The following is a 15,045-nucleotide window of genomic DNA, read 5'->3' as shown; positions in this document are numbered from 1 at the left end:
TACACACGGGAAACTGTTGAGCGTGACAAATCCAGCAGCGTTGCAGTTCTTGACACACTCAAACCGGTGCGCCTGGCACCTACTACCATACCCTGTTCAAAGGCACTTAAATATTTTGTCTTGCCCATTCACCCTCTGCATGACACACTTACACAATCCATATCTCAATTTACTCAAGACTTAAAAATCCTTCTTCAACCGTCTCCTCCCCTTCATCTACACTGAAGTTGAGTATTTTTTAAGGGAGTATTTTTTTTAACCTTTATTTAACTTCATAGAATGTCAGCCATTTTCTGTTTGTGACATCTTTGGAGTGGAATACATTGGGAATGACTCTTTGAGGGGTTTGTTTTGGGTGGTACTGAAAAAATAAGTCAAAATCCTTGGACTGAGGACAGGAAAAATAATTAAATGTATTTTCAGTGCTTTCACTGTCCCTTTCTATATTTCCATGTACTGGGCTCTGAACCTCTCTCTCTCTCTGCACATCTGGCTGCACTGCAGAATGAGATTAACATTGTAAATAACCTCAACTTAAACTTGTATTACTTGTGCAGTCATTGATTGTCTGCCCCCCCCCCCCGATTACAGTCCTACTGATAATCTCATAAATAAAGAACATATGCATCTAAAACCATAGTCTACATGTTTAGGTTTGTGTTTGTTGTAGCTGAAGATTCCTGCTCTGAGTCTGACTCTGAACTGACCACCATCTCCAGTTCAGCAGGAGCAGGAGCACCTACAAAGAAAATACTCTATTATCATACTCACTATCATTAGTGTATCAGTAGACTGCATTAATACAGCTCTGGAAATAATTAAGAGTGGTGTCTTGAATTTTTCCCAGAGCAGTATATTATTGTAGTAATGCTGGTACTAATGGCGCTAATGATCTTTGTTATTGCCTGCGCTGTGTCACACAGGCTACTGTGTTACGTTCATGGTTAGGTTACTGGAGCCTGTTTCGCTGTACAGTGTATGTGCACTTTCCCTAGTTTATATGGCATGAGTCATGACCCAGTGCTGGCAAGTCCATAGTCCAGGTTTACCATTTTTTACTAGTTGAAACATATGGCCTTCAATGTCATATTATGATCGCTATGTTGCACTCATTTTTATTTTCATGTTACCCCCTTTCTCCCCAATTTCGTGGTATCCAATTGTTTTTAGTAGCTACTACCCTATGATACAACTTCTCCACGAAGACGTGCAAACTGTTTAGCCGACCGGCCGTTGTGCCACTATTATTAGCTGGGCTACTTAGCTAACCACGCTGGGTGTGTGTGTTTAGCTAGTGTTTTTGACTGACCTGGTCCCTTACTGGCGAACATGTCACTTATTTTTGCAGCATTTAGCTACGTCTGTGGCAAGGGCCTTTCTCTTTTAATTATCTCCGTCTCTGCTCCACCTTTCCTTTTCGTCCATTTCGACGTGCGACTTGTCTGAAATGTTGTTGGTAGGGAAGCAGGTAGACCGTTGCTATGCGCGTCGCGGACAGGCCTGAGGTCATGTTTGGCGCGCGACCTCGCGCGGGGACACTGCAGCGAGAGAGTGAGTGTCCCTGATGACTGGATTCTCCTCCATTTATTCCAGTTTGCTGTATTATGACAGGTCAAATTGACTATTCACGGTAGGAGCCAAAACGAGCCTCAGGGAACCGGGACATGTCCCGGTGCACCCGACAGCGTTAACCTACACTTAGCCGTTCTTATATGATTTCAGGCGCTGTTTCCTGAGTGAATTAACACTTGACAGTGATGAGGGCCTATTTTGAAATTAGGTACGCCTAATTTGGTGTTTGAGGGTAACATTTGAAGATACATGTCATAGGCCCGTTCTACAATGGCATCTGTCGGTACAAACTTTAATTGAGAAATTAGGATGTCGTTTAAAAAAGTATATTTTGCGCTCCCTCACCTAAAAACATAGCACTACACCACTGAAATTGAAGGAAAGGTGGCAGGTGCACAGTGCGCTGTTCGGATCGTGGGATTATATTGGACATAAGTATGAAGGTATCCTACTTTTTGAAGTGATTTGTTTGACAATCAGATTGTGTTCGTGCCACATTAAAAAGGGAATACATTTTTACAGTTAAATTACACTCAAAAGTTCACACATAGGAGGCCCTGTGGAACAAAGTTGCCCCCAATGGAAATCAAATGTCCTTCCAACTGATTAGTTCTGGCCGGCCCTGTATGATTAGACAGAGATCATATCACAGTAGTCCAGGACGTGTCCACAGGAGACAGGTGTTCCAATCATTTGATTCAGTTCCATTGTGATCAAATTACAATCATTTGATTCAGTTCCATTGTGATCAAGTTCCAATTGTTTGATTCAGTTCCATTGTGATCAAATTACAATCATTTGATTCAGTTCCATTGTGATCATGTTCCGATAATTTGATTCAGTTCCATTGTGATCATGTTCCGATAATTTAATTTAGTTCCATTGTGATCCATTTCCAATCATTTGGTTCAGTTCCATTGTGTGTTCCTGTGTACCTCCAGGTTTGAGGAGCAGTTACAGCTGCAGTGTGTGTGATGTCACTCTGAACTCAATAGAACAGTACTACACACATCTCCAGGGCTCCAGACACCAAAACAAGTGAGTGAGTTTGTCTATCTGTCAGTCAGTTGGTCAGTCTATACCTCTATCTTTACCTATAATCCTGACATCTACCCCCCCCTCCACACACACACACACACATCATTTGGGAAGGGAGAGGCTGGCTGGGTTGCCAGATTGGGAATGGAGAGGCTGGCTGGTTGAGTTGCCAAATTGGGCAGGGAGAGGCTGGCTAGCTGGCTTACTAGCTGAAGGGTTGGTTAACATATTATGTAAGAACAGGGTCACTGCTGGGTTGCCAGATTGTGAGTGGCAGGCTGGCTGGCTAGATTGCTAGGTTGGTGAGGTTCTAACACACACAAAGTGGTTCAGAGGGCTAAATGGACTGGAACCAGCTGCCTGAGAATGGAATGCAACACTGCATTCTGTCCATCTACATTATAGAGTAACGCCGGTCGGTCGGTCCATGTATTGATTGGTGTTGGTTTCTGAAAGGCTCCGAGTGATTCCATTGAGTTTGATTTACTGGGTGTCTAATCTGCCTCAGCCAATTCCTCTCTCCTTTCTCTTTGTAACCACACTGGTATTGTGCCCTAAATAGCATGGCACCCTATTCCCTATATAGTGCACGACATTTGACCAAAGCCCTATAAGCCCTGGTCAAAAGAAGTGCACTATATAGGAAATAGGGTGCCATTTAGGGTGCATTTTGTTCCGACTCCTCAGCCAATCTCTCTCTCTGTAATGACACAATGCCTAATGAATTATAGGCGGTGGGTCTGTATGTTTTATTAGTAGAAATATTACGTGATTAAGGCCACTGTTCTGTTTACCTCTCTTCGTCTCCTCCATCTTTATGTTGGTATTGTTATCTTGTATTATGTCTTGTTGTTGCATTGTCCAGAAGGAACCTGCCAGTTAGCATTTAGTTGGATGGTGTAGACCATGTGTATCCTGTACTTACGACTAATAAAACTTGTATTTGAAACACTGCTGCCTCCTCAATACACACAGCGCTAATGGAACTCTCCTCCTCCTCTCCTCAATACACACAGCGCTAATGGAACTCTCCTCCTCCTCTCCTCATTACACACAGCGCTAATGGAACTCTCCTCCTCCTCTCCTCATTACACACAGCGCTAATGGAACTCTCCTCCTCCTCTCCTCAATACACACAGCGCTAATAGAACTCTCCTCCTCCTCTCCTCAATACACACAGTGCTAATGGCACTCTCCTCCTCCTCTCCTCAATACACACAGCGCTAATGGAACTCTCCTCCTCCTCTCCTCAATACACACAGCGCTAATAGAATTCTCCTCCTCCTCTCCTCAATACACACAGCACTAATGAAACTCTCCTCCTCCTCTCCTCAATACACACAGCGCTAATAGAACTCTCCTCAATACACACAGCGCTAATAGAACTCTCCTCCTCCTCTCCTCAATACACACAGCGCTAATAGAACTCTCCTCCTCCTCTCCTCAATACACACAGCGCTAATGGAACTCTCCTCCTCCTCTCCTCATTACACACAGCGCTAATGGAACTCTCCTCCTCCTCTCCTCATTACACACAGCGCTAATAGAACTCTCCTCCTCTCCTCAATACACACATGTCATGTTTTGTCATTGGTTATCATGTCTTGTCTCTGTGCTTCCCTTCTATTCGTTTCCCTCTGCTGGTCTTATTAGGTTCTTTCCCTCTTTCTATCCCTCTCTTCCCCTCCCTCTCTCCCTCTCTCGCTCTCTCTCCCTATCGTTCCGTTCCTGCTCCCAGCTGTTCCTCATTCTCCTAACTACCTCATTTACTCTTTTCACACCTGTCCCCTATTTTGCCCTCTGATTAGAGCCACTATTTCTCCCTCTGTTTTCCGCTTCTGTCCTTGTCGGATCCTTGTATGATGTTCGCTGTTCTGTGTCCTTGTCTCGCCCTGTCGTGTTTTACCTTCTTCAGATGCTGCGTGTGAGCAGGTGTCTAGGTCTGCTACGGCCGGTGCCTTCCCGAAGCAACCTGCAGTCTATGGTCGAGTCTCCAGTCAGTCCTCTCTACTGACGAGTGGATTTCAGTTTTCCTGTTTTGTTTTCACCTTGATATATCCAGGATTATCACTTTTGTCAAATACTGGAATAAAGACTCTGTTTTCGTTAAGTCGCTTTTGGGTCCTCATTCACCAGCATAACAGAAGGATCCGACCAAGAATGGACTCAGCGACTAAGGATTCTCGCAACACTGCCGTCGAGATCCAGGGAGTAATGCTCGGCAGACACTAATGCTCGGCAGACACTATTGTCTGCTGCTCGTCATGCCGTTGAGACCCTGGCCGCTCAGGTTTCCGACCTCTCGGGACAGTTTCAGAGTCTTCGTCTCGTGCCACCAGCTACTTCCTGGTCTTCCGAGTCTCCGGAACCTAGGGTTAATAACCCACCATGTTACTCTGGGCAGCCCACTGAGTGCCGCTCCTTTCTCACCCAGTGTGATATTGTGTTCTCTCTCCAACCCAACACATACTCAAGAGAGAGAGCTCGGATTGCTTACGTCATTTCACTCCTTACTGGTCGGGCTCGAGAGTGGGGCATAGCTATCTGGGAGGCAAGGGCTGAGTGTTCTAACAATTATCTGAACTTTAAAGAGGAGATGATACGGGTTTTTGATCGTTCAGTTTTTGGTAGGGAGGCTTCTAGGGCCCTGGCTTCCCTATGTCAAGGTGATCGATCCATAACGGATTACTCTATAGAGTTTCGCACTCTTGCTGCCTCTAGTGACTGGAACGAGCCGGCGTTGCTCGCTCGTTTTCTGGAGGTACTCCACGCTGAGGTTAAGGATGAGATTCTCTCCCGGGAGGTTCCTTCCAGCGTGGACTCTTTGATTGCACTCGCCATCCGCATAGAACGACGGGTAGATCTTCGTCACCGAGCTCGTGGAAGAGAGCTCGCGTTAACGGTGTTCCCCCTCTCCGCATCGCAACCATCTCCTCCCTCCGGCTCAGAGACTGAGCCCATGCAGCTGGGAGGTATTCGCATCTCGACTAAGGAGAGGGAACGGAGGATCACCAACCGCCTTTTCCTCTATTGCGGTTCTGCTGGACATTTTGTCATTTCATGTCCAGTAAAAGCCAGAGCTCATCAGTAAGCGGAGGGCTACTGGTGAGCGCTACTACTCAGGTCTCTCCATCAAGATCCTGTACTACCTTGTCGGTCCATCTACGCTGGACCGGTTCGGCTGCTTCATGCAGTGCCTTGATAGACTCTGGGGCTGAGGGTTGTTTTATGGACGAAGCATGGGCTCGGAAACATGACATTCCTCTCAGACAGTTAGGGAAGCCCACGCCCATGTTCGCCTTAGATGGTAGTCTTCTCCCCAGTATCAGATATGAGACACTACCTTTAACCCTCACAGTATCTGGTAACCACAGTGAGACCATTTCCTTTTTTGATTTTTCGTTCACCTTTTACACCTGTTGTTTTGGGTCATCCCTGGCTAGTATGTCATAATCCTTCTATTAATTGGTCTAGTAATTCTATCCTATCCTGGAACGTTTCTTGTCATGTGAAGTGTTTAATGTCTGCTATCCCTCCTGTTTCTTCTGTCCCCTCTTCTCAGGAGGAACCTGGTGATTTGACAGGAGTGCCGGAGGAATATCATGATCTGCGCACGGTCTTCAGTCGGTCCAGAGCCAACTCCCTTCCTCCTCACCGGTCGTATGATTGTTGTATTGATCTCCTTCCGGGGACCAATCCCCCTCGGGGTAGACTATACTCTCTGTCGGCTCCCGAACGTAAGGCTCTCGAGGATTATTTGTCTGTTTCTCTCGACGCCGGTACCGTGGTGCCTTCTTCCTCTCCCGCCGGAGCGGGGTTTTTTTTTGTTAAGAAGGACGGTACTCTGCGCCCCTGCGTGGATTATCGAGGGCTGAATGACATAACGGTTAAGAATCGTTATCCGCTTCCCCTTATGTCGTCAGCCTTCGAGATTCTGCAGGGAGCCAGGTTCTTTACTAAGTTGGACCTTCGTAACGCTTACCATCTCGTGCGCATCAGAGAGGGGGACGAGTGGAAAACGGCGTTTAACACTCCGTTAGGGCATTTTGAGTACCGGGTTCTGCCGTTCGGTCTCGCTAATGCTCCAGCTGTTTTTCAGGCATTAGTTAATGATGTACTGAGAGACATGCTGAACATCTTTGTTTTTGTCTACCTTGACGATATCCTGATTTTTCACCGTCACTCGAGATTCATGTTCAGCACGTTTGACGTGTACTCCAACGCCTTTTAGAGAATTGTCTCTACGTGAAGGCTGAGAAGTGCGCCTTTCATGTCTCTTCTGTCACATTTCTCGGTTCTGTTATTTCCGCTGAAGGCATTCAGATGGATCCCGCTAAGGTCCACGCTGTCAGTGATTGGCCCGTTCAAGGTCACGTGTCGAGTTGCAGCGCTTTCTAGGTTTCGCTAATTTCTATCGGCGTTTCATTCGTAATTTCGGTCAAGTTGCTGCCCCTCTCACAGCTCTTACTTCTGTCAAGACGTGCTTTAAGTGGTCCGGTTCCGCCCAGGAGCTTTTGATCTCCTCAAGAAGCGTTTTACATCCGCTCCTATCCTTGTTACTCCTGACGTCACTAAACAATTCATTGTCGAGGTTGACGCTTCAGAGGTGGGCGTGGGAGCCATTCTATCCCAGCGCTTCCAGTCTGACGATAAGGTCCATCCTTGCGCTTATTTTTCTCATCGCCTGTCGCCATCGGAACGCAACTATGATGTGGGTAACCGCGAACTGCTCGCCATCCGCTTAGCCCTAGGCGAATGGCGACAGTGGTTGGGGGGCGACCGTTCCTTTTGTCGTTTGGACTGACCATAAGAACCTTGAGTACATCCGTTCTGCCAAACGACTTAATGCACGTCAAGCGTTGTTTTTCGCTCGTTTCGAGTTCGTGATTTCTTATCGCCCGGGTAATAAGAACACCAAGCCTGATGCCTTATCCCGTCTCTTTAGTTCTTCTGTGGCTTCTACCGATCCCGAGGGGATTCTTCCAGATGGGCGTGTTGTCGGGTTGACTGTCTGGGGAATTGAGAGACAGGTTAAGCAAGCACTCACTCACACTGCGTCGCCGCGCTTGTCCTAGTAACCTCTTTTCGTTCCTGTTTCTACTGTCTGGCTGTTCTTCAGTGGGCTCACTCTGCCAAGTTAGCTGGCCACCCCGGCGTTCGGGGTACGCTTGCTTCTATTCGCCAGCGGTTTTGGTGGCCTACTCAGGAGCGTGACACGCGCCGTTCGTGGCTGCTTGTTCGGACTGCGCGCAGACTAAGTCAGGTAACTCTCCTCCTGCCGGTCGTCTCAGACCGCTTCCCATTCCTTCTCGACCATGGTCTCACATCGCCTTAGACTTCATTACCGGTCTGCCTTCGTCTGCGGGGAAGACTGTGATTCTTACGGTTGTCGATAGGTTCTCTAAGGCGGCACATTTCATTCCCCTCGCTAAGCTTCCTTCCGCTAAGGAGACGGCACAAATCATCATTGAGAATGTGTTCAGAATTCATGGCCTCCCGTTAGACGCCGTTTCAGACAGAGGTCCGCAATTCACGTCACAGTTTTGGAGGGAGTTCTGTCGTTTGATTGGTGCTTCCGTCAGTCTCTCTTCCGGTTTTCATCCCCAGTCTAACGGTCAAGCAGAGAGGGCCAATCAGACGATTGGTCGCATATTACGCAGCCTTTCTTTTAGAAACCCTGCGTCTTGGGCAGAACAGCTCCCCTGGGCAGAATACGCTCACAACTCGCTTTCTTCGTCTGCTACCGGGCTATCTCCGTTTCAGAGTAGTCTGGGGTACCAGCCTCCTCTGTTCTCGTCCCAGCTCGCCGAGTCCAGCGTTCCCTCCGCTCAGGCGTTTGTCCAACGTTGTGAGCGCACCTGGAGGAGGGTGAGGTCTGCACTTTGCCGTTACAGGGCGCAGACTGTGAGAGCCGCCAACAAACGTAGGATTAAGAGTCCTAGGTATTGTCGCGGCCAGAGAGTGTGGCTTTCCACTCGTAACCTTCCTTACGACAGCTTCTCGCAAGTTGACTCCGCGGTTCATTGGTCCGTTCCGTGTCTCCCAGGTCGTCAATCCTGTCGCAGTGCGACTGCTTCTTCCGCGACATCTTCGCCGCGTCCCCCCTGTCTTCCATGTCTCCTGTGTCAAGCCCTTTCTTCGCGCCCCGTTCGTCTTCCCCCCTCCCCCCGTCCTTGTCGAGGGCGCACCTATTTACAAGGTACGAAAGATCATGGACATGCGTTCTCGGGGACGTGGTCACCAGTACTTAGTGGATTGGGAGGGTTACGGTCCTGAGGAGAGGAGTTGGGTTCCATCTCGGGACGTGCTGGACCGTTCGTTGATTGATGCTTTCCTCCGTTGCCGCCAGGGTTCTCCTCGAGTGCGCCAGGAGGCGCTCGGTGAGTGGGGGGATACTGTCATGTTTTGTCATTGGTTATCATGTCATGTCTCTGTGCTTCCCTTCTATTCGTTTCCCTCTGCTGGTCTTATTAGGTTCTTTCCCCTTTCTATCCCTCTCTTCCCCTCCCTCTCTCCCTCTCCGTTCCTGTTCCTGCTCCCAGCTGTTCCTCATTCTCCTAACTACCTCATTTACTCTTTTCACACCTGTCCCCTATTTTGCCCTCTGATTAGAGCCACTATTTCTCCCTCTGTTTTCCACTTCTGTCCTTGTCGGATCCTTGTATGATGTTCGCTGTTCTGTGTCCTTGTCTCGCCCTGTCGTGTTTTACCTTCTTCAGATGCTGCGTGTGAGCAGGTGTCTAGGTCTGCTACGGCCGGTGCCTTCCCGAAGCAACCTGCAGTCTATGGTCGAGTCTCCAGTCAGTCCTCGCTACTACGAGTGGATTTCAGTTTTCCTGTTTTGTTTTCACCTTGATATATCCAGGATTATCACTTTTGTCAAATACTGGAATAAAGACTCTGTTTTCGTTAAGTCGCTTTTGGGTCCTCATTCACCAGCATAACAACACAGCGCTAATGGAACTCTCCTCCTCCTCTCCTCATTACACACAGCGCTAATGGAACTCTCCTCCTCCTCTCCTCAATACACACAGCGCTAATGGAACTCTCCTCCTCCTCTCCTCAATACACACAGCGCTAATGGAACTCTCCTCCTCTCCTCAATACACACAGCGCTAATGGAAATACACACAGCGCTAATGGAACTCTCCTCCTCCTCTCCTCAATACACACAGCGCTAATGGAACTCTCCTCCTCTCCTCAATACACACAGCGCTAATGGAACTCTCCTCCTCCTCTCCTCAATACACACAGCGCTAATGGAACTCTCCTCCTCCTCTCCTCATTACACACAGCACTAATGGATCTCTCCTCCTCCTCTCCTCAATACACACAGCGCTAATGGAACTCTCCTCCTCCTCTCCTCAATACACACAGCGCTAATGGATCTCTCCTCCTCCTCTCCTCATTACACACAGTGCTAATGGAACTCTCCTCCTCCTCTCCTCCAATCTTCCTCAATAATCAAAGCACTAATGGAATTGAGTCCTAGAAACTGTTTGTGTGTGTGTGCGTGCGTGTGGGACTATTTCTCTTTCCATCAGAGTTTGGTAACAACAGTCCATGACAACACATGCAGTAACACTAATCAAATATAATGACAGAAATGGAACAGGGTGAAGCTCTGGACTTTATGCCAGGACATGATTAATATAGACACATTATTAAGTCCCAGAATCCATACCAAATGGCACCCTATTCCCTATATAGGGCCCATAGGGCTCTGGTCAAAAGTAGTGCACTATATAGGGAATAGGGTACCATTGGGGATGCTTCCCAAGTTGAGAGCAAATTGTAGTTGTTATTGATATTAATCTTATGAATCGTGAAAAATGTCATAATAAATGTTATTGATTCAATTAGGAGGCTTGGTTAACGAGCTGCATATTTCTCCATTTCTGACTAATCAGATCATTCTTTCTTTTTTAAAGAAGAACATTGTTAGTTTCTCTCTCTCTTCTCTCATGTCTCTTGTCTCTCCAAGTCATACTTACATGTATCTCTCTCTGGGGGTGTAATTGAATGATTCTTAGTATTATAGAATGGTTCTTAGTGTTATAGAATGATTCTTAGTGTTATAGTGTAATATAATGGTTCTTAGTGTAATAGAATGATTCTTAGTGTTATAGAATGATTCTTAGTGTAATATAATGGTTCTTAGTGTAATAGAATGATTCTTAGTGTAATAGAATGATTCTTAGTGTAATAGAATGATTCTTAGTGTAATAGAATGATTCTTAGTGTAATATAATGGTTCTTAGTGTAATAGAATGGTTCTTAGTGTAATAGAATGGTTCTTAGTGTTATAGAATGGTTCTTAGTGTAATATAATGGTTCTTAGTGTAATAGAATGATTCTTAGTGTAATAGAATGGTTCTTAGTGTAATAGAATGGTTCTTAGTGTTATAGAATGGTTCTTAGTGTAATATAATGGTTCTTAGTGTAATAGAATGATTCTTAGTGTAATAGAATGATTCTTAGTGTAATAGAATGATTCTTAGTGTAATAGAATGATTCTTAGTGTAATAGAATGATTCTTAGTGTAATAGAATGATTCTTAGTGTTATATAATGATTCTTAGTGTTATATAATGGTTCTTAGTGTAATAGAATGGTTCTTAGTGTAATAGAATGGTTCTTAGTGTAATAGAATGGTTCTTAGTGTTATAGAATGATTCTTAGTGTTATAGAATGATTATTCGTGTTATAGAATGATTATTCGTGTAATAGAATGATTCCTTGTGTAATAGAATGATTCTTAGCTCCCAGCTCTGTTCTCATGAGTCGGTATGACATCACCCCCACTCTTGCCCTACTCTCTTCGTCTTATCTTTTTCTCTCTCCCTCATCTCTCTCATTCTTTCTCTTTCTATCTCTAATTTATTCTGTCTGTTGTTTACACCTGTCTCTCGTCTGTTTCAGTTTGAAGCAGCACCAGAGATGTGTTGAGTCGGCCGGTCTGTGACTTCTGTGGATGGATGACCAGAGAGAAGAAGCAGCCAGAGAGAGACGGACTGGAATTGTGACGTCACAGTGCAGAGAAGGAGGTGTGACTGGTTGGACTAAAACAGAAACAGACATAGTGATGATGTCACATGCACAAACTTTTTCTGCAAAGAGAGTTCAATGATGTCAGTCACCCATAGAAATTGACAAGAACACTTCTCACACTTTGTCATCTGACACACACACACACACACACACACACACACACACACACACACACACACACACACACACACACACACACACACACACACACACACACACACACACACACACACACACACACACACACACACACACACACACACACACACACACACACACAGTTGTGCCAGAGTTGATTCACGTCATTAAAGCACTTTCAAACATATTTCTGTGTATCTGTCCTCACTTTTGTCGCGATTAGATGCATGTTGGATCCTTACCAGACACATAGGCATCCATCCATGTGTGTGAGAAAGAGAAAGAGAGAGACAGCAAGAGAAAGAGAGAGACAGCAAGAGAAAGAGAGACAGCAAGAGAGAGAGGAAGGGGGAGAGAGAGGGGGAGATATAGAGAGATGGAGAGACAGGAAGAGAGAGAGGAAGGGGAGATATAGAGAGATAGAAAGAGAGAGAGACAGCAAGAGAGAGAGGAAGGGGGAGAGAGAGGGAGATATAGAGAGATAGAAAGAGAGAGAGACAGCAAGAGAAAGAGAGACAGCAAGAGAGAGAGGGGAGAGAGAGGGAGATAGAGAGATAGAAAGAGAGAGACAGCAAGAGAGAGAGAGTAAGGGGGAGAGATAGAGAGATAGAAAGAGAGAGAGACAGCAAGAGAGAGAGTAAGGGGAGAGGGGGATATATATATAGAGACAGAGAGGGGTGAGGGGAGAGAGGGGGAGATATAGAGAGAGAGAGAGGAAGGGGAGATATAGAGAGAGAGAGGAAGGGGGAGATATAGAGAGAGAGAGAAAGTGAAGGGTGGGGGAGAGAGAGGGGGAGATAGAGAGAAAGGGAGAGAGAGAGGGGGAGATAGAGAGAGAGATGAAGGGTGGGGGAGGGAGGGATGTAATGTTCTGCCCTGTGAACGGTTATTATACACACAGCCCAGGTCCAGTGGTACATGAAACCTTTAGCTGTTGACTTCAGTAGACCTGAATGGACACACACACACACACACACACACACACACACACACACACACACACACACACACACACACACACACACACACACACACACACACACCAAAGTGTGTCCTGATTCTGCCTACCTTGTTTTACATGTTTCATTACATTTAGGCCCCTCAGGTCAGATCTATGCCCCTCCTGCACATCCCATGTACCCCACCCCGCAAAGAACTTCCAACATGGAAGTCACACATACGTGTGACTCTCTTACACTAGCCCAAGCCAATGGCATGTACCAGATGCTCAGCAGGCTCTGCTCACACTTACTAGCCTGAGGCCAAACCACACAACCAACAACATTGGACACTTTATTGGAACACAAAGCCTTCACTATATCATCCTGGAATATCCAAGGCCTGAGGTCATCTGCCTTTGGCCTAAAGAGAAGAAACCTGGACTTCATCAAAGAAATCAGAAATACAGACATTGTCATCCTACAAGAAACATGGTACAGAGGAGATGGACCCACTGGTTACCCTCTAGGTTACAGAGAGCTGGTCGTCTCATCCACCACACTACCAGGTGGGTGGTACAGAGGAGATGGACCCACTGGTTACCCTCTAGGTTACAGAGAGCTGGTCATCCCATCCACCACACTACCAGGTGGGTGGTACAGAGGAGATGGACCCACTGGTTACCCTCTAGGTTACAGAGAGCTGGTCGTCTCATCCACCACACTACCAGGTGGGTGGTACAGAGGAGATGGACCCACTGGTTACCCTCTAGGTTACAGAGAGCTGGTCATCCCATCCACCACACTACCAGGTGGGTGGTACAGAGGAGATGGACCCACTGGTTACCCTCTAGGTTACAGAGAGCTGGTCATCCCATCCACCACACTACCAGGTGGGTGGTATAGAGGAGATGGACCCACTGGTTACCCTCTAGGTTACAGAGAGCTGGTCGTCTCATCCACCACACTACCAGGTGGGTGGTATAGAGGAGATGGACCCACTGGTTACCCTCTAGGTTACAGAGAGCTGGTCGTCTCATCCACCACACTACCAGCTGTGAATCAGGGAAGGGACTCATTGGGCTAATTTAGCATAGAGTAGACCTAACTCACTTCATTAAATTAATCAAAACAGGAACATTTTACATTTGGCTAGAAATTCAAAAGGAAATGATCTTAACAGCAAAACATGTCTTCCTGTGTGCTACCTATATCCCCCCACTAAAATCCACATACTTTAATGGAGACAGCTTCTCCATCCTGGAGGGGGAAATCAACCATTTCAGGCCCAGGGACATTTACTAGTCTGTAGCGACCTAGGGTAGCCTAGTGGTTAGAGTGTTGGACTAGTAACCGAAAGGTTGCACGTTCGAATCCCCGAGCTGACAAGGTACAAATCTGCCGTTCTGCCCCTGAACAGGCAGTTAACCCACTGTTCCTAGGCCGTCATTGAAAATAAGAATTTGTTCTTAACTGACTTGCCTAGTTAAATAAAGGTAAAATTAAAAAATATATTTTTAAAAAATGTCAGAACCGGACAAGAACCTGACACCCTCAGCACACGGGGACAAACATCTGCCTGCAGGTGACAGCATTCCCTCGCCCATATACCCCCTAGGCACAACTATGACAACATAACCAACAGAAACGGGTCACAACTCCTGAAGCTATGTCACACGCTGGGTATGTACATAGTCAATGATAGGCTTTGATGGGACTCCTATGGTAGGTACACCTATAGCTCATCTCTTGGCAGTAGTACTGTAGACTACTTTATCACTGACCTCAACTCAGAGCGTTCACAGTCAGCCCACTAACACCCCTATCAGACCACAGCAAAATCACAGTCTACTTGAACAGAGCAATACTCAATCATGAAGTGTGTGTGTGTGTCTTTGTGTGTAAAAAGTAAATCCAAGTAAACACACTTCCTGTTATTAAGCCAATGCTGATCATCTCCATACACAACTTTCCAAGTTCTGCCCAGTACCTTCAGTGAAACTTTTTAAATTAAAGAAATTATTTGTCCAAAACAGTTCTGTTTTTCAGAGGGCTGCATTATCTGCTGAGAAAGACTCTTTTCATTAGGTTCTATCCACAAGAACCTGGTTAACAGGGTCCTTATTCATTGTACATTTAGAAGGAAATCTCATTAAAGCTTTGGAATCAGCTCTTCCCTGACTGATGCTGGGTCTCGGCAAGGAATTGTGACGGAGCTAGCTGATTAAATAACTTCCTTGTTACAACCCCAAACACTCTCATTAACAACTTAGTTTACTGACAGTTTATAATACCAAATTAGAGATAAA

The sequence above is a fragment of the Oncorhynchus gorbuscha genome, linkage group LG18 (assembly GCF_021184085.1).
Source record: "Oncorhynchus gorbuscha isolate QuinsamMale2020 ecotype Even-year linkage group LG18, OgorEven_v1.0, whole genome shotgun sequence".
Taxonomy (NCBI): domain Eukaryota; kingdom Metazoa; phylum Chordata; class Actinopteri; order Salmoniformes; family Salmonidae; genus Oncorhynchus; species Oncorhynchus gorbuscha.
Note: the sequence above shows the minus strand (reverse complement) of the source record.